The sequence below is a fragment of the Mirounga leonina genome, unplaced genomic scaffold (assembly GCF_011800145.1).
Source record: "Mirounga leonina isolate KUSES-001 unplaced genomic scaffold, KU_Mleo_1.0 Mir_418, whole genome shotgun sequence".
NCBI lineage: Eukaryota > Metazoa > Chordata > Mammalia > Carnivora > Phocidae > Mirounga > Mirounga leonina.
Window position 1 is genome coordinate 1304072 of NW_023270739.1, and position 19460 is coordinate 1323531.

The 19460-nt window shown below is 44.2% G+C and overlaps 1 protein-coding gene, 1 long non-coding RNA gene and 1 pseudogene across 3 annotated transcripts in view; 1 reads left to right on the forward strand and 2 right to left on the reverse strand.

Annotated features, from left to right (window-relative positions):
* Positions 1-362, reverse strand: part of NUP50 (nucleoporin 50) — a 19797-nt gene extending 19435 nt beyond the window's left edge. For both annotated transcript variants that reach the window (XM_034987322.1, XM_034987321.1), the window contains exon 1: positions 220-362. The gene's annotated coding sequence lies outside the window, so the exon portion shown is untranslated. The remainder of the gene's footprint in view (positions 1-219) is intronic.
* Positions 363-2917: 2555 nt separating this feature from the next.
* Positions 2918-6855, forward strand: LOC117998578. The gene is made up of 2 exons (XR_004676035.1): positions 2918-3853; positions 4250-6855. It is a non-coding gene; the product is annotated as an uncharacterized LOC117998578 (long non-coding RNA).
* A 3439-nt stretch (positions 6856-10294) lies between these two features.
* Positions 10295-19005, reverse strand: LOC117998467 (annotated as a pseudogene).
* Positions 19006-19460: the final 455 nt, after the last annotated feature.

A 19460-nucleotide genomic window follows, 5' to 3' on the forward strand; every position in this document is an offset into this window, starting at 1 on the left:
CCTTCCAGGCTCGAGTCGCGCACCCTGACCCCGGCTCCTCCAGCCCAGGCTCCCCCTTTCAGGCCCAGGTACCGTACCCTGCCCGACCCCGGGTTCCTCCTCCCCAAGCCTGGGCCCCGCAGCCGGGCTCCCCCTTCCAGGCCCAATCGCGTGCCGGGACCCGGCGCCCCTCCCCGGGATCGGCCCCTTCTCCTGCCACGCTGCCCGCCCGCCTCTCACCTCCCGGGCGCCCGCCGCGGCACTCGCTGGGCTGTGGGTGCGGCGGAAGCCGGGGGAGCGACCGCGAGCAGGTGCGATGTTGCAGCCGCGGGCCTCGCGTGTGAAGCGGCCGCTGCTCGCTGGGCTGAGCGCGCCTGGTCGCTTCCGCTGCGCCGAGATTCTCGAGGAACTTGGTGGTCAGCAGGCCTTGGGTCTCCAACACCATGTCCTCCAGGGGCCTCGCCTCTCTGCGTTCGGCAGTGACGGAGAGCAGCGGGCTCAACCAGAGACCGCCGGAGGAACAGCGCCGAAAGCACCCCAAGCCGCCATTTTATAACTCCAATCTACGCTCCCCCCCCCACCCAAACCAACTCTATAAAAAGGGAGGAAAGAAACGCCCGCGTCCAGCTACTGCGCAAGCGCGCCGGAGCCTTGGCGAGCAGTACCTCCCTCCGCGGGCGGTGGAGCGTCACGTAGCGCAGGCGCATGGCTGCCTGGAAACCGTCGCCGGGACGAGCGCGCCCGTCACGCGCATGCGCGCGCATGCGTGCACTCGCGCGCGCGCGGGCCTCCGCAGGGAAGCCGGCGCCCGCGGCGGGAGTTTGCGCGCGGTGGTCACGTGTCGGCGGCCGGGCGCGTGCGAGGAGACGGTGCGGCGCGGGTCGCTGGTGCTGGGCGAAGCGGGTGTGCGAAGCGTTAGTGACGGCACGCTCGGCCAGTGAGCGTGGCCGGGGCTACGTGCGAGGCACTGGGAAGAGACCGGCGGTGGTCGGGAAACGTGAGTGACGTGGGATGCTCGGCGTCGCCAACCTGTCCCCAAGAGCTGCCCCCTCCCCCCGCGCGACCCTGCCCGGATGGCCCACGACGTGCCCGGCCGCCGAGGGCAGGGCGGCCTGGGACTGCGGAGCGCCGAGGACGGGCCTCAGTCGTGCAGGTGGACAGACGGACCCACCGGACGTCCCGCTTGTAGTTGCTTTGCGCAGTGGGCGCGGTAGAGGCGGAGGAGCGTGTTCAGAACGGCGCCTCTAGTTGGGATCCACGAAGAGGAGGTCCGCAGACGCGCCGTCCAGCGCGGAACTGATGCGTGTGTTCTCGTGCCTTCGTTGGAGAACCGCAGCGTAGCGCCGCGGGTGCGAGGGGTTAGGGCTTCGTGCCGGGCAGTGAGCGGCCCCGCCGCACGGCGCGATGCGGCGGTGGGCCCCTGCCCGGGCCCAGCGGTGCGCGAGACCGTCGGCCGCGGGGCTGAGGGAATCGGGCCCAGGAGGAGCTGCTGAGGAAGCTTGCTCCGGGAGAGGAACGTTGTTAGAGCAATGGGGTGGGGGGAGGGGGTCGTGGACATCGAGGATCTGAAAATCTCAGCAAGGTTTGTGCTCCATGCGTGTGGAAAACCAGTGTGCATGTAATCTCACGTGTGTAGGAGCCGTCCCGAAAAGCCCATCCTTGGACCACTGTGCTGAGGGCCCAGCTGCACGTGTAAGGGTTAAAAACAGGTGGCGCCCGCGTCGGACATTTAAAATAAAGCCGGGTGTATTGCCTGCTGTGATGGGGACGTCCCCCAAGACAAGAATCCAGAACGTAGGTGTGGCCAGGAGTTTGTTTGCTTTGTTTCCCTGAGGATAGACAGGAAAAGGAGTATCCAGCCAGGGAACTGGCTGAGTAGTTGTCTGTCTTTCGCATTGTCCTTGTGAAGGGGATGGAATAATGCGAACTCTGTGTATGTAGCCAGGAACCATGTGTTATTGCATGGTCTTTAATGGCATGCTCTTTTTTTTTTCCTTCTTTAAAGATTTTATTTATTTATTTGAGAGAGAGAGAGAGAAACAGCATGAGAGGGGATAGGGTCAGAGGGAGAAGCAGGCTCCCCGCCGAGCTGGGAGCCCGACGCGGGACTCGATCCCGGGACTCCAGGATCATGACCTGAGCCGAAGGCAGTCGCTCAACCAACTGAGCCACCCAGGCGCCCTAATGGCATGCTCTTTAGTGGTTTTGTTTTTATCAGTAAAAAGAGAACTTAGAGGACAAGCCCTTCTGGATGATGTGTGACTTGTCACAGCCATCCATCTGGTTAGTGCCAGAGCCTGGGTCTCGCTTCCAGCCCAGGGTCCCTTCCCACAACCAGTGGATGCCTACTGTTGGGGACTCCGCAGCTGTTTGGTGCCGAGCCCCAGGTGGCCACTCTTCCATCTGCCCCAGGTCAGCTTTCCATACTTCACAGTGACTGTTGTGAACTCTCATCACTTAAACCTTTCCAGCCACCTTCCTTCCTGTTCTCCCTCCCAACCCCCAGTCTCACCTCTGGCTTCACCATCCATAGTACGTTATAGGCACCCAACTCATTACCAGAAGAACGAACCCTTCTTTTTCTTCACTGAGAGAGAGAAATATTATCCCAGACTTTTCCTGAGCTCCCTTCTGACCAATAGCTTGTGAATCCCCATATTTGGTTCTCTCTGTGTGAAGCTCATTCATTCCAAAATGTTTCTAGTGCCTTCTTATAAATTGAGCGGTAATTTTTTTTTTTAACACCAAAGTATAAATTCCAGATTACTTGCTATATAATATTTAGGTTGTTAACCATGTAAGGGGCACGGATAGGTAAGTCATGGTAGCCTTTCACGTATATGCAGTTGACCCTTGAACAACACAGGCTTGAACTGTGTGAGTCCACTTATATGTGGATTTTTTCAATACATGCAGTATAGTATTGTAAATGTATTTTCCTGATGATTTTGTTAACCTTTTCTCTAGCTCACTTTATTGTAAAAGTACAGTGTATAATGCATATAACATACAAGATATGTTCATTGTTTATGTTTTCAGTAAGACTTCTAATTAACAGTAGGCTATTAGTAGTTAAGTTTTCGGGGAGTCAAAAGTTATACTTGGAATTTTGGCTGGTGGGGTGGGCAGTGCCGGTGACCCTAACTCCCATGTTGTTCAAGGGTCAACTGTATTTATCATTGAAATGTGGCTAGTTAAAATCACAACTTCTGTTCTTGCAATAATACAACATTTATCTTGTGAGGCTAAGCGAAGTAGTACATTTACTTCTTATTTACATATTATAGCATGAGGTGATTGATGCCTTTCTAATACAAATAAAAGATTTATGTGTATAATAGCTCTGTAGCTGACTTGCACGTTATATGGTGGAATTCAGTGCTAACTGAAATGATAGTTTTAAACTGTCTGTAACTCAGGAGAATAGAGGCAGTTTGCATGCTGAGCTCTCTTCCTCCATTGAATGTGGCTGTGTATTTAGTGAAGCTCTTTGTAAAATTTACGAAATAGTTCTCCAAAGGTGTGAGACAGTATTTCTGAAATCGACCTTTCAAAAATCCCTTTCACTTTGCTTAACCTCTGAGGATTTTTATGGTTGCCCAAGCTGGATCATTTTCTTCCTTATGTTCAGTAAATCAGTACCCAGAGATGCTGGTTTACCTACTTTACCTAATTCAGGATGAGTTCACGGCGATGTCATCTTGCCCTTTTCCCACTAGAGTTCCACCCGCTGACAGGAACCACCATTGGGCCAGCTTTGCCACTGTGATCAAGTCATGAATGTCTTGGATAATTCAAGCCTAGTTGAACCTGGTGAAGAAAATTGCAAGATAAAATCTGTCGAATTCCAGCTGCGTCCGGGCCTTTGGTTCAGGTAGGCTTGAACTTTGAGATTGGCATCATTCTCTATTAGGATTCCCAGAAAGCACGGAACCATGGGAAGCCTACAGGAGCACTTGCTCCTAATGTTAAGGAATTAGAACAGGAGAGGTTGTACCGTCAGCCCTGCAGTGGGACTGCAGGCATGGAATCGGACTGCCAGAGTTACCAACTCGTAGAAGCCGCCACCTCCTTTGTATCTGGAGTGACCTCTTTAAGTCTAGAAATACACTTGGCGCTTTTCTCTTTATTGTGCGTCATCTGTTGAGGAGAATCTGTGCCCTGTCCTAGAGTATCTTTTATCTAAAGAAAAAAGGTTGGCACAAAAGGGTAGATACCAGGCAGTGCTGAAAAGAATGTCACATGCTGCTTTTGTCATCCTGTTCTCCAGTTCTCCATGTGGGTCCCTTGCAGTATTGATATAATGACATCCACAGTCATGAGAAGGTAGGTACTACAGGCAGCAGAATGAAGAATTTCGGGTCATTATCACCAGACCACAGAACATGGAATTCTTAAATTGTTGTGCCCCAAAACTCAAGAGGTCTTGGGAAGATACACATTTCCCCAGACTAGTCTGAGATCCGGAAATCCAGGCCACGATGTGTCTACAACAGGCACCCCCCCAAGAGTCTCGTTTCCTCCCATGCTGCTTCCCACCTGAGCTTGAACCTAGGGGAAAGTCCTCCTCCTTTAGTTGTTGGGAAGGCAGAGGTTATCCAAACTGAGAGAGGAAAGGGGGATGAATGAAATAATATAATAGGGCGATGAAGCACATAAGCTCTGGAATTAATTGGAGTTTGATTCTTGAACATGCCACTTGCCAGCTGGATGGCCTTGGACAAGCTATTGAACTCTTTGAGCTCAGTTTCCTCATCTGTAAATTGAAGGTAAAAATAGCACCTTCATAAGGTGGTAGGATTAAATGAGAGCACGAGTGTACAGCACACAGAAAGGGCTTAATAAATGGGTCATTGTTATTAAGACGATAGCCCCTGTTTTTAAATTCCCTGGAGCTTTTGCCCCTCCCCACCACAAACACTATGAAAGGTTTTACATTATTTTTCCTAATGGGATTCTTGTTTTAAAAGATTTTAGTTATGAAATGATAATTCAGTTTGCCTTTACTAATCACAAGCATAACTAACGTTCAGAGGTTTTGGCTTCCACACCGTAACTAATATAATTGCACCAAGTTCTTATAGTTCCAGCTAAAAGTGAAGAACTGTGATGTTTTAGCTGGAGTAGTTTTATTGTTAGATTTATGATTTCCATAGGCTTTTCAAACACTGCCCAAGGGTCAGGGACTCCCTATTCCCCTTTACAGATTCCAGATTAGACCTTTGTCAATATCAACACATTTGGCTTCATAACAAAAAAATTAATTATTAAACTGAGATTTAGCTGGATTCTCTCAACACTGAGCAGTGCCTGACCTATTTTGTCCTAGAGATTCCACTGCATTGGGCACTCCCAACATTTCACATCTTATGTTTTTGTATTTTTCATGTCTCAGGCATCAGTGCAAAAGGATTAAAACAAACTGCTGAATTTTCTAGAGCTCTTATTTGTTTTCTCTTGAGGCTTTACAGTCACTGAGAAAACAGTAGCAGTATAAAGTATGTTTAAAAACCTGCTCAAAATACTGTGAATTATATGAAGTAGCATATTGTATTGTTTTTGTGGGAATGAAATTAGCTGACAATTAAATAATGAAAGAAAACATCGGGAGATGTCGCGGCCCAATGGTGGCAGAGGCAAAAATTGTTGTGAGTTCCGAAGCAAGAGATCCCCGTGGGCAGAAGCCATCAAGGGCACGTTCACAGCATTGAGGCTGAGTGGCCACAGTGGATTTTGTGTGAGTGGAAAGGGGGCAGGGCTGGCGATGGGACGGTGAAGTAATTAAGGTGTATGGGTCTTCGAGACGAAGCTGGAGAGACTGCACAAGAGCAGATCCACCATATCTTTGAAGAGACCCAACTTGTTCTTCCATTCCCCTCCACGTCTAAAGGATTTACTGTGTGCAGGTGCTTTTCCAGATGCTGGGAGGATAGTGTCTGGCCTGCCTTTGTGGACTCTTAGGAATAATGTAATGCAAACACGGTATTTGTGAGATCTGTCCTAAACCAGCCCACAGTCTTCCTGCAGCTGGTGACACTGCTCCTCCACGTCCACCTGCTTGCTGCTTTACCCTTGGATCCCTTATCTGCTTTTGTGTCTGGCCCTCTCTTATTCTAGCCTCCTTTCTGCCTGTCTACCCCTTACCTGCCGCCCCTGCCACATACTTTTTCTCCAGGTCTGTGGCTTTAGGGGACTCTTTTGGTCAGGAAGAAGAGAGGGACAGGTGCACATGCGTTTAGCAATGTACAAATGCCCATACGCGGTGTAACTGCCATGTGATCTTAGGTTGTGTTAGTTGGAGTATAATGTTTGAAACAGCGGAGGTGGTCTCTTCCTACTCTGAGTAGGCTTGGGGAGAGGCAGCATAGAGGGTAGAGGTTAAGAACGCAGGGCTCTGGAGACAGGCTGCCTACAGTTTAATAGCAGCTTTCATTTCATAGTTCTGGCCTTGAGCAGGTATTTAATTTCCATGTCTGTTTCCTCATTTCCAGAATGGGGAATAATTATGGTAATCTGTCTAATGGGGTGGTTGAGCTTACCTTGAAGTTACATGATTGTAGTGCTGAGAGTAGAGCCTGGCGCATGAGCACTCAATAAAAGTTCTTACAAGTGTCAGTTCTGGGAAGCCTTCTCCAAAGAGTCGCACGGACACGATGCAGCAGACTTAGAGGATGTGACTGAAAGGGCAAGGGTACAGACCCTGCAATCTCAGTGAAGGCTGAAGGGCTCAAGGAGGCTCAGACAGAGAAGAGAAGAGAAAACTCAAGAGGATAGACAGATTTTTTCACAGATTCGAGGCAAGCCTCATCATGTGTTTATTCTGTGCCAGTCTGTATGACTCCACAGTGAGGGACTTTGAAATGGTCCTGGAGGAAGTGAAGGAGGCAGTGGGATAGAGTTGAGAGGGTAGAGTTCCATGATCACACCAGAGTCCGAATCCAGTTCTATTCTCACCATGTGCGACCTGCAGCTGTACTCACACCCTTTGAAGCTCAGTTTATTTATCTGTAAAATGGAAATATTTTGATTGAAAGAGGTGACAGGGATGGTTCATGGTGGGGCATGACATGGAGAACAAAGGCAAAAGAAAAAGAATTAAACTTCCTTACAACTTACAGCCTACTGACAAGTCCTTGAGACAGGCAGAGTGACCTTCCTCTAGGAACTTAGCTGCCTCAATGTTAATACTTCGCTAAGGGCAAAAGGCAACTTTACCTTAACCCAACCTCCCAACCTCCAGGATCCTGTAAGTCTACTTTAACATAAAATTTCCTTTGGAATCTTCCTTTATCTTTATCCCCCCGAAGATACATGTTAGCAATCATCCCCCAAGCATATGACCCACCGATAAACATCGGAAGGGTCTCATGACTAAGGTTTTACTAGACAGTAGTAAATGACCTTTTCCTAACAACAGTTAGCCCCTCAAGGTCCTGGAAACCTTGCTTCCAAATTCCTTAGAGACTTACACTATCCCTAACCCCCTCCCAACTTGGAAGCAGATGATTAGCCACTCCTCAGGACCCCAGTGCAGCTCCCCCTGCCCACGGGTCCTGTCCTTGTGTGCTTTAATAAAACCACCTTTTTGCACCAAAGACATCTCAAGAATTTTTTCTTTACTGTTTGCTCCCGAACGCCAGCATTTTCACATCAGGGCAGAAGGCTACCACCAGTGTCCCAAGATCTGGCCCTCAACTTGGCAGGTGTAAACTTGTGTTAGTAACTTGCCCATGGATGGTTTTGGTGACAGACTAACATGAATATATCTCTTTCAGTGCTGTAGTAGGTTGAATGGTGGCCCTCAAAAGATGTGCCTGGGTCCTCTTTTCCAAATAGAGTAACAGTTACAAGTTCCTGGGATTAAAACTTACTATCTTTGGGTGGCCATTGTTCAACCTACTACGATGGACCCAGGAGACAGAACATGTCCCCCTACTAGGTATTTGTTTCTTTCTCATTTGTGTTTATATTTCTAATACATCCTGTGGATTAATATTCAAAAATGCAAAAGGAGATAGAGAATAATGTGCTATTTTTTGATCTCAGAAGGGGTTGTGTGGATATTTTTCCTTTCTGATAATTCATTTAGCTGTACCCTTATCATTTGTAAATTTTCTCTGTATATCTAACTTTGATTTAAAAATTTTACTACTGTTATAAAATGTACATTATCACTAAATGAACCTTGATTTTAAAAATCAAATTAGCTGGGTGCCTGGGTGGCTCAGTTGGTTAAGCGACTGCCTTTGGCTCAGGTCATGATCCCGGAGTCCTGGGTTGGAGTTCCCGCATCAGGCTCCCGGCTCAGCGGGAGCCTGCTTCTCCCTCTGACCCTATTCCCTCTCATGCTGTTTCTCTCTCTCTCTCTCTCTCAAATAAATAAAATCTTAAAAAAAAAAACCAAATTAGCATATTATTTTTTACAAATAAGGATAGACTTGTAAAAAATTTTTTTACCTGCTGAAAACCATACATCTTTCCATCCCTGAATTTTCTCTTATTTCCTCACCTGAATGTGTCCCCCACTTCTTTTCTTACTCCAAATTCTGCTTTATCTGTCAAAGCCCATCTCACCTTCTCCTGCCTTTCCTGAGTGTCCCAGTTTTTTTTTTTTTTTTAAGATTTATTTATTTATTTGAGAGAGAGAGAAAGAGCCTGGGGGGGGGGAGGAGATAGAGATTAGAGGGAGAGAGAGAATCTCAAGGGGACTCCCCACTGAGCACAGAGCCCAATGCAGGGCTTGGGGATTGATTCCACAACCCCGAGATCATGACCTGAGCGGAAATCAAGGGTCATATGCCCAACCAATTGAGCCACTCAGCCTCCTGCCCCTCGAGTGCCCCAGCTTTTGGTCCGCCCCTGCTCAGAATCCCACAGCACTATCAACACCATACTCCATGGCATCTTTATCTGTGGTGTGTTGGAATTTAAAGTGAGAGTGTGTATGGGGGGTGGGGAGGTAAGAACATATGAATGTAGAGTGTTCCATGTACATTTAAGATCCTAGACCAGTGGTTTCCAACTTGTGGTCTTGTGCTCTCCAGAGGTCTTAAAGATGTGATAATGGGTTTAATCCATTTAAGACAATCAGGGGCATTGCTGAGGTTGTAAAATGAGTGAGACAGGGTCCCTGTTGGCAGGGATTCAGAATCTAGAGGGGGATGCAGTCACATAACCACAGAATTGCAATACTCTATACTAAGTGCTATGACGGAGACATACTCCGGGCATCTGTGTGTGCAGAAGCACACACTTCAGCACTCCTTACACTCCAGAAAGTCTGTCTCTAGCCACACATGCACACCCCACAACAAGTCTTCATAGGTTAACTTAAATGTCGAATTTCCCTCTTGCTTGAGATGTTATTAGCTCAGTATGGTAGTTCTCAATGTGGCCTGCTGCTCAGATCTGACGGACTCACTGTCTTTGATTTTTATAAATGAAGAATTTATAAGTTAGTAAGCATAGGTTGGCAAATGAAATCTTTCAAAACCTGGGAGTCCACTTGGGGGAAAGTGAACAAATGGCATAAAAGGAATCGGTCCTCTAGCAGGCGATGTCCTAAACTCACTTGTGTTCTTCCTGTGCTACTTGTTTGTTCTGGACTGATGTGTCCCCCCCCCCCCCCCGACCATTCATGTATTGAAATAGTAACCCCCATAACTCAAAATGCGGCCACATTTGGACATAGCATCTTTAAAGAGGTAATTAAATTAAAATGAGGTCATGAGGGTGGGCCCTAATCCAATATGAACGCCATCTTTACAAGAAGAGATTTGGTCACAGATGCATATACAGAGGGATGACCACGTGAGGACACAGGGAGAAGGCAGCCATCTGCAAGCTACAGAGCGAGGCCTCAGAGGAAACCAACCTTGCTGACACCTTGATTTCAAATTTCTTGCCTCTAGAGTGAGAAAATAAATTTCTGTTAAGATACCCAGTCTGTAGTATTTTATTCTGACAGTCCTAGTAAATGAATATGTTGATTGATACCTTCTTATATTGAAAGGTAGGTTCTTTGGTCTTGGCACTCGGGGACCTTCACATCTTGTCCCCAGTGCATCTGTTCAGTCTCCTCTCCCAATGCTCCCTGCCATGCCTTCTGCACCCTCTGGCCTCTCTGTTCAACAGCTACATCTGCCTTTTAAAATCTCAGTCCTTGCTGGAGGTTCTTCCTGGATTACCGTTTCTTCTCCTGATTAGACCTCTTTGAAAACCTTGCTCAGATGTGTGCTTTGTGGAGCCTTTCGGAACTCCCAGGCTGAATTAGAAGCACTGATCACGTTGTATTCTCATGAGATGCCCCTTCTTACTAGATGATGTGCTCCTGAAGCCTAGGGCTCTGATTCATCTGCCTCTCTCTAGAGACAAACATGGTATAGGAGTCTGCCATAACAAAATGGGTGGGGTAGCTTAAACAGCAGACATTTATTTTCTCACTGTTTTAGAGGTGGAAAGTCCCAAATCAAGCTCTAGCAGGGTCCGTTCCTGGCCAGTAGACGGCTGCCTTCTCACTGAGTCCTCATGGCCTTTCCTCTGTGGGTGGTGTGTGCTGATGGAGAGTAATAAAAAAAAATAAAATTAAAAAAAAAAACATCAAATAAGATATCAAAGGTAGAAGCACTTTTGGAATGGTGGATTAAGAACCTCCAAAAATCAACTAACCTTCCATAAAAAAAACACACCAAAGTACATGAAACAAAAAGTGACAGAATTGAAGAGAGAAATAGACAATTCGACAATAATAGTTACAGACTTCAGTATCCCACTGTCAATAATGAACAGAACACCTTGGCAGAAGATCCCCAAGGAAACAGATGACTTAAACAACACTCTAAGCCAGCTTAGCTGGCATCTTTAGACCACTTCACCCAACAACAACAGAATACACATTCTTCTCATAGCGCATGGCACATTGTGCACGACAGACCATAGGTTAGGTCATAAAGCCTCCTAAAGTTAAAACAATTGAAATCATACAAAGTATGTTCTCAAACCACAGTGGAATGAGATGAAAGATCAATAAAGGAAGGAAATTATGGGGAATTTAAAAATACGGAATTTAAACAGCATACTCATAAATAATGAATAGTCAAAGAAAGTCACCAGAGAAACTAGGAAATACATAGAGATGAAAGAAAATGAAACCAATATACCAGAACTTAAGAAAAGCAGCAAATGCCATGAATAGAACAAAGTTTATATTAGAAAGAAGATCTCAAATCAATGAACAAAACTTCTACTCTAAGAAATAAAAAAAAGTGGGAATAAATGAAATAGAGAAAAGAAATATAATAAAGTCAGGAAAACCAAAAATGGATTTTTTTAAAGGTTTTATTTATTTGTCAGAGACAGAGAGACTGAACACAAGCACGGGGAACAGCAGAGGAGAGGGAGAAGCAGAATCCCCGCTGAGCAGGAAGCCCAGTGTGGGACTCGATCCCAGGACCCAGGGATCATGACCTGAGCCGAAGGCAGATGCTTAACCAACTGAGCCACCCAGGCGTCCCCAAAAATTGATTTTTTGAAAAGATAAAATTAACAAAATTTCAGCTACACTGACCAAGAAGAAAAGAGAGAACACTCAAACTGTTAAATCAGAAATGAAAGAGGAAACATCACAACGGACTTAAAGCAATAAAAAGGACTCTAAGGAATATTATGAATAAGTATATGCTAAGAAATTATATAACCTAGATGAAATGGACAAATGTTTAGGTATATAAATGTTTATAATTATTCTCTTGTTTTAAACCTTTTATTAATATATAATGTCCTTCTTTGTCTTTTGTATGCTTTTTTGATTTAAAGTCTATTCTCTCTGATATTAGCAGAGCTATCCTTGCTTTCTTCTGGTTACTATTTGCATGGAATATCTTTTCCCACCCTCTCATTTTCAGTTCATTTGTGTGTTTGGATCTAAAGTGTGTCTCATAGACAGCATATAGTTGGATCATGCATTTTTATTCATTGTGCCAAACTCAGTCTTCTGATATTTATTTATTTAATTTACAGTTAATTACTGATAAGAACTTTGGTCATTTTACTATTTCTTTTCTGTACATCTTATAGCTTTTTTATCCCTCATTTCCGTTACTACTTTCTTTTGTGTTTAGTTGATTTTTTTGTAGTGAAATGTTTAAATTCCTTTCTCATTTCCTTTTGTGTATATTCTAGGGCTATTTTTTTTGTGTGTGGTTACTATGGAGATTACATTTCACATCCTAAAGTTATAACACTCTAATTTGAATTTATACCAGCTTAACTTCAATAACATACAAAAGCTCTGCTTTTTTTTAAGATTATTTATTTATTTATTTGAAAGAAAGAGTGCGAGTGAGAGAACAGAAGCGGCGGGGGAGCAGCAGAGGGAGAGGGAGAAGCAGACTCCCCGCTGAGCAGGGAGCCTGATGCGGGGCTTGATCCCAGGACCCTGGGATCATGACCTGAGCCGAAAGCAGCTGCATAACCGACTGCGCCACCCAGGGCCCCAAAAGCTCTCCTTCTTTACAGCTCTGTCCTCTCCCCTTTTCGTTGTTGATGTCCCTCAAATTATATCTTTATGCATTGTATGCCCAAACATAAATTAATCATTCTTGTAAATGCATTAATCTCTTAAATTATGTAGAAAAAAATTTGGAGTTATAAACCAAAGTTACGATAATCTTTAGCTTTTATTTATTTATTTTAAAGATTTTATTTATTTATTTGACAGGGAGACACAGCGAGAGAGGGAACACAGGGGGAGTGGGAGAGGGAGAAGCAGGCTTTCCCATGGAGCAGGGATCCCAATGTGGGCCTCGATCCCAGGACCCTGGGATCATGACCTGAGCCAAAGGTAGACGCTTAACGACTGAGCCACCCAGGTGCCCCCAATAATAATTAGCTTTTAGACTGATAATTCTTTTAATGTATGTCTCTTAAATCATGGAGAAAACAAAAAAATGCATTTATAAACCATTGCTACAGTACTAGCTTTTAAACAATTGCCCATTATTTACATTTATTGAGATACTTATTTCTCCGTACAGCTTTGAGTTACTGTCTGGTGTCCTTTTACTTCACCTCTCAGGACTCTCTTGAGCATTTCTTGCAGGGCAGGTCTAGTGGTAATGAACTCCATCAAATTTTATTTATCTGGGAATGTCTTACTTTCTCACTTTTGAAGGATATAGGATTCTTGGTTGACAGGGTTATTTTTATTTTCATTTAGCATTTTGAATATATTGGCCCCCTGTCTTATGGCCTCCAAAATTTCTGATAAGAAATCTGCTGATAATCTTATTGAGGATCCCGTGTATATAATTATTTGCTTCTCTCTTACTACTTTTAAGATTTGCTCTTTGTCTTTCACAAGTTTAATTATATTGTGTTGGTATGGGTGTCTTTGAATTCATCTTACTTGGACTTCATTGAGCTTCTTGAATGTTTATATTCATGTCTTTCATCAGGTTTAGGAAGTTTTCAGCCATTATTTCTTAAATATTCTCTCTGTCCCTTTCTCCTATTGTGGGACTCCCACAATATGTATGTTGGGGACCTTGATGGTGTCCTACAGGTCTGTTAGGCTCTGCTCATTTTTTTTTCAATCTCTTTTTCTTTCTATTCCTGAGATTTGATCATTTCCTCTGTCCTAGCTTCAAGTTCAGGGATGCTTTCTTCTGCTTGCTCAAATCTCTTTGAATCTTTGTAGTGAATTTTCCATTTCATAGATTTTTTTTTAAGATTTTATTTTTAAGTGATCTCTACACCGAACATGGGGCTGAAACTCACAACTCCAAGATCAAGAGTTGAATGCTCCGCTGACTGAGGCAGCCAGGTGCCCCATGAATTTTCCACTTCAGTTATCATACTTTTCAGTTCCAGAATTTCTTTTTTGTTTCTTTTTAGGGTTACTGTTCCTTTATTCATATTTCCATTTTGTTCCTACATCATTTTCTTGACTTTCTTTACATCTTCCTTCAGTTCTTTGAACAGCTTAAAGACTGTTGTTTTAAAGTCTTTGTCTAGTAGATCTACTATCTGGTCTTTTTCAGGGATAGTTTCTGTTTTGTTTTTTCCCTTTGAATGGGCCATACTTTCCTGCTTCTTTGCATGCCTTGTAGTTTTTGTGTTTTTGAAAACTGGACATTTGAATCTAATAATGTGGTAATGCTGGAAATCAAATTTTCCCTCTTTCCCAGTGTTTGTGGTGTTTTTTGTTATTATTTTTTTAATTGTAGGTTGTCTCAGTGCTGAAGATCAACCTGAGGTGTAAACTTAAGGTCTTCTTGGGTCTTTTCCAAGCCTTTCGCTGGGCATGCATGGATCACTTGCTAGTTTTTCCCTTATATGCAAGTGTTTTTGAATGTCCTGGTCTTTAATGTCTGCCTCCCAATAGGGGAGAAAAGAATACAATAAAGGTGGGGGAGGAGAAAGGGGCACTGGCCCTTTAGATCCCCAGATGTCACTTCAGCCTGAGGGGGAGGGGCTTGCAACAATGGGGGGAGGGGCAACAGCAGTGGTTGCTTACTTCTGTCTGCACCTCTGATCAGAAGCAGCAGTCAGTGACCAGAGCTCTGATCACCAGTATTTGGATTTGGAAAATAGGGTCCTTTTTGCCCTCCCTAGCTCTCACCAGCTGTGTGCAAGCTGCTGCAGGAACCAACTATCTCAAGCCTCATTTATTAAATCTTTTTCTTTTTGTAATACCAGCTTGCTATGTATTGTGTTTCATATATGCACGAGTCTGTTTCAGCTCTCTCTATTCTGATTCACAGTGTTATCTCATACCAGTAACTTAGTTATAACGACTCCATAGTAAGTCTTGATAACTAGCAAAGTAAGTCTCCCTGCATTATTCAAAGCATTCTTGGTTATACTTGGCCCTTTGCACTTACACATACATTTTGGAATCAGTTTACAAGTTCTTCAAAAAGCCCTATTGAGATTTTTGTGTGAGATTGCATTTAATATTAACATTTAATATTAGTTTGAGGAGAATTCCCATCTCTAAAATACAGGTTTCCTCATCCATTTGATGCTCAAAAAGTTTTATGATTTTACACATCTTTTGTTTGATTTGCTCCTAGATACCTTAAATACTTTGTAACTATTATAAAATGGTACCTCTTTAGAAATTAGTTTCCAGCTATTTGTTGTGGGCATATAGACAATTAACTTTTGGATAATAATCTTATATCCTGCAATCTTATTGAACTCTCTTCTAGCAATGGCTTGTGCTTGATCCTCTTTGATTTTCAGTTTGGGAGCCTCTGCAGATAATGACTGTTTTGTTTCTTCATTTCCAGCATACTGTGTGTGTGTGTGTGTGTGTGTGTGTGTGTGTGAGTGAATGTCAGTGTTTTGTCTTTAACAGCAATGGTCAAGATGGGGTGGAGTAGAACAGTGGAGGGGAAGTGTAAAAATATTATTACTCAGTCCTAAGTTATAGTTTCTGAGTTCTTCTTTGACTCATGAAGTATTTTGAAATTAATTTTCAAAAATTGTAACTCTATAGACATTTTTTTGCTTAGTTTTTGTTACTGATTTCTATTTTTATGATAATGAGTTCAGGAATTTGTGTTTATTATATTGATTTTTTTGGATTTGTTGAGTCTTCCATTATAGCTTAGTATATGATCAGTATTCATAGATGTTCAAGATGTCCTTGGAAAGATGGTGTATTCTCCCACTTTGTGGATTTGTCAATCTCTCCTTATAATTCTGTCAGTTGGGGGTTTATATGTTTTGAGATTATGTTGTTAGGTTCAAAACAGGTTCAGAAATTTTGTACCTTTGTGAGAAAATGTTCCTTTTATCATTGCCTCTTACCTCTAATGATACTTTCTGTCTTTTAGTTTTTTCTGATACTAAAATAACTGCACCAGCTTTCTTTTGGATAATACTTGCCTAGTAAACCATTTTCCCTTCCCTCTAGTCTCAATCTGAAAGATTCTTCAGCTTTGATATGTTTCTTATAAATATCATATAGGTGCATTTTTCTTTTTCTTTTTTCTTTTTTAAGATTTTATTTATTTGAGAGAAAGAGAGAGAGAAGGAGAGACAGTGAGAGAGTACAAGCAGGGAGGAGAGGGAGAAGCGGACTCCCCATTGAGCAAGGAGCCTGATGTAGGGCTCGATCCCAGGACCCTGGGATCATGACCTGAGCTGAAAGCAGACGCTTAACAGACTGAGCCACCCAGGTGCCCCCAGATGCATTTTTCTTGTTTCTGCCTCGTCTGTGATCTTGTCTTCCAGTGGTAACTTTACTCCGTGTGCAGTTATAGTGACTGTAGATAAGTGTTCATTTCTGCCAGCTACTTTTGTACTTTCTGCTTTTTGTGTTTTTTATTTATTTGATTTTAAAAATCTCCTTTTTTAAAAAAAGACTTTATTTATTTGAGAGAGCGAGAGACAACACAATCGGTGGGGAGGGGCAGAGGCAAGAGGGAGAAGCAGACTCCCTGCCAAGCAGAGAACCCAACATGGGACTGGATCCCAGGAGCCCGGAATCATGACCTGAGTTGAAAGCAGATGCTTAACTGACTGAGCCACCCAGGCACCCAAAAAACTCTTCTTATCTTTGGTTGGATTGATTGAGTTTTCATCCCTTCCTCCACTTCCCACCGCACATTAAAGGTGTGCGGTTTTGTTCTCTTTCCATACTTAACATTCATTTTGACTTATCTGAAATTAACTACTATCTGTCCTTTAGTCTTGAATAATACCAAAACCTTAAAATGCTTTAATCCAAACACCCCTCCTATCTTTATTCCATTGTTGTCCTTTATTTTACTTCCATCTTATTTTTGTAGTCTTTAAATCACTTCCTAGTGCTCTTGTTTTGTTTTGTTTTTAGAGAGAGAGCGCGAGCACAAGCAGGGGGAGGGGCAGAAGGAGAAGGAGAGAGTCTTAAGCAGGCTCCACGCTCAGCAGAGCCTGACATGGGGCTCGACCTCATGACCCCGAGACCATGACCTGAGCCGAAATCAAGAGTCTGATGCCCAAGCAACCAAGCCACCCAGGCGCCCCTGTGTGCTATTGTTTTTAAATAGTGCTGATTTAGATTTGCCACATAGTTACCAATTACTTTGCCCAACAGTTTTTCTTACATTTCTCTCTTCCAAATGTTTTCTTTCTGAAATAAATCCTGTAGTATTTCTTTCAGTGAAAATCTTTATAGCGGTATTTTTTTAGTCTCTTAAGAAAAAAAGAACATAAAACCGTCTTCTCTTCATCGTTATATTGACATTTAGCTGGAAAGGGAATTCTAGATGGACCTTTATTTTCTCTCAGCAGAAAAATCCAGTTGTAAACTTTATCATAGAGACTATGCCGTGCCACAGCCAGTTAGTTAGTAAAGGATCTGAGCTCGAATCCAGGCCCATGTGGCACCAGAGCCTAGTTCTTAGCCAAATCCTTTGTATTTGGAGTCACCAAATGCCAAATCATTTGAACAATAAAACTCTATCTACATCATGACAACACACAGGCAAATTTTAAAATATCTGATCCAGCTCAGCAACTGCTTTTAGGCACTTCCCATATGCTAGGCAATGTGGGGGTGTGAAAGGATGTGGTTCTTCAGTGGAGAGAAGTCCATCCCATTAGGGAAGCAGGAGGTGTTCAGTAGCATTTATTCTATTGTGCTCTAGCATCCTAGCCAGTGTTCGGGGCCTCCTGATACTTGGAAGTAGAAAACACATAAGGCTGTCTCTCTTTTCTTATCCCTGTTGGAAACTCTTGATAGTGAGTGAAGCAAAGATGTCAGTATTGATGGTAGAGAAGAGGTTGTACAAGCCAAGACTGCCTTCATGTTGATAAAAAAATGCCTTATTCGACTTGTAATCATAAACACTACTATAGTAAAAGATGTACACTTTCTTTCCTTTTTGTCTCCTTGCTTGCATGATCAGCATCAGTTAAAATGAAGTAGCTCCCTAGATAGTCAAGGAGAAAAGAGAGAGAGAAAACCAACACACCACAGCCTAGACAACTCCATTCAGCACCTCTGGGCTGAGATCAAGGTTTGGTGCCCCCCCACCAACCCTGCCAATTACCTTAGCCCCCATCCCGACCCCAGCTTTGCTGGAGTGAGGGTTCACCCCCAACCTTAAAAAGGTAGAGAGGGCTACCTCTCCCTTTCCATCATCACAAACAGTGCTGACTAACACAGCAGTGTGTCCTTGCTGACTGATACCTGATCCAAGCCTCAGCTTTTCAAACTGCAGCTCATCAAACTGAGATACACCCCTGCTGGATCTGCTCTCTGGTGCCTCTCTCTAATCATCTTCTCTTTAAAGGGAAAAAAAATGTTCTGCCTCCAGAATTACCATTGAGGGGTTTTGCTTGTTCTAGAAGCTGACTTGACGCTCCCTTCTCAGGCATGCTCCGTGTGGCCTGATGGACACAGCGCACGTACCGGTTGGCCAATGCGGAGCCGCTGAGCGTCTGTCTGCTGGGTGTTCTGGCGGTAACACTGGAGAACCTGGGCCTGCAGATCAGCCCAGACAGGATGAAACTCACACTGGTTCAACCTTGCTTCCGCTTCCCCAGCAGCTTTCCGATATTGTTCAGTAGTGACTTTGTGGAATTCCGAGCTGCTCTCTGTAGAATGCATCCTGCTTCTTTATCGCTCCAGCTTTCTCTTCCAGCTGCTTAGCGGGTGCTTTGCCTTGGCTCATGCCTCTTCCCTTGATCCCCTCTCTGTCGAGGAATAGTTCTGGTTAACTGCTCATTGGCACAGCGCTCCCTCGGTCCAGCTCTTTGCCTTGCCTTCAGTCGTTTCTGAATTTCAGGGTCTTTCCTGACTTGCTCCAATGGCAGCCCTTCAGCTACTCTTCTTTTCACTTCTTTTCACTTCTTTGTCAGAAACTGAGGCACCAGAAGCACCAGAATACTGCTGAGACTTTGAACCGGATGGGGAGCTGTCCCTCATACAATCAATCACATTTTCCAAAAACCGGATGCCCTTCACCACGGTGATGTTCTCATTCTCATCTGCCTCAAAGGTGACCCGCGGGTGCTGGCAGTCCCACCCATGGCTCCTGCTTCTGTCCCCGCAGAGACCTAGCTTGCACCCATGAGCACTTCAGGCCCCCTGTGCACACACACGCACACGCGCCTGGAAGCGCCCGGACTCTTCCCTTGTACAGCGGGAGTGAGGCCACGACCCCCCATGAGCCATCGGTGTCCTTGTATATTGATTGCCCTTAGTATTACATATGCGGACTGGGTGGGGAGCATCCAGAACACAAGCCAGAGACAAGGGTGTGCACATATCTTCATAGTTTATTTTGAAAGTGAGTGATTCCAGAGACGGGGAGAGTGCAGCAGGAAAGGAGGAGAGCCAGTACAAGTGTGCACTCTCAAGTTGATCACTGGGTCTCTGTGTTACTCAGTTGTTCTCCAGAGAAGCAAGCAGAATGAAGAGATTGATTTTAAATAATTGGCTTATGATTATGGAAGCTAGGAAGTCCAAAATCTGTGTGGGCTGT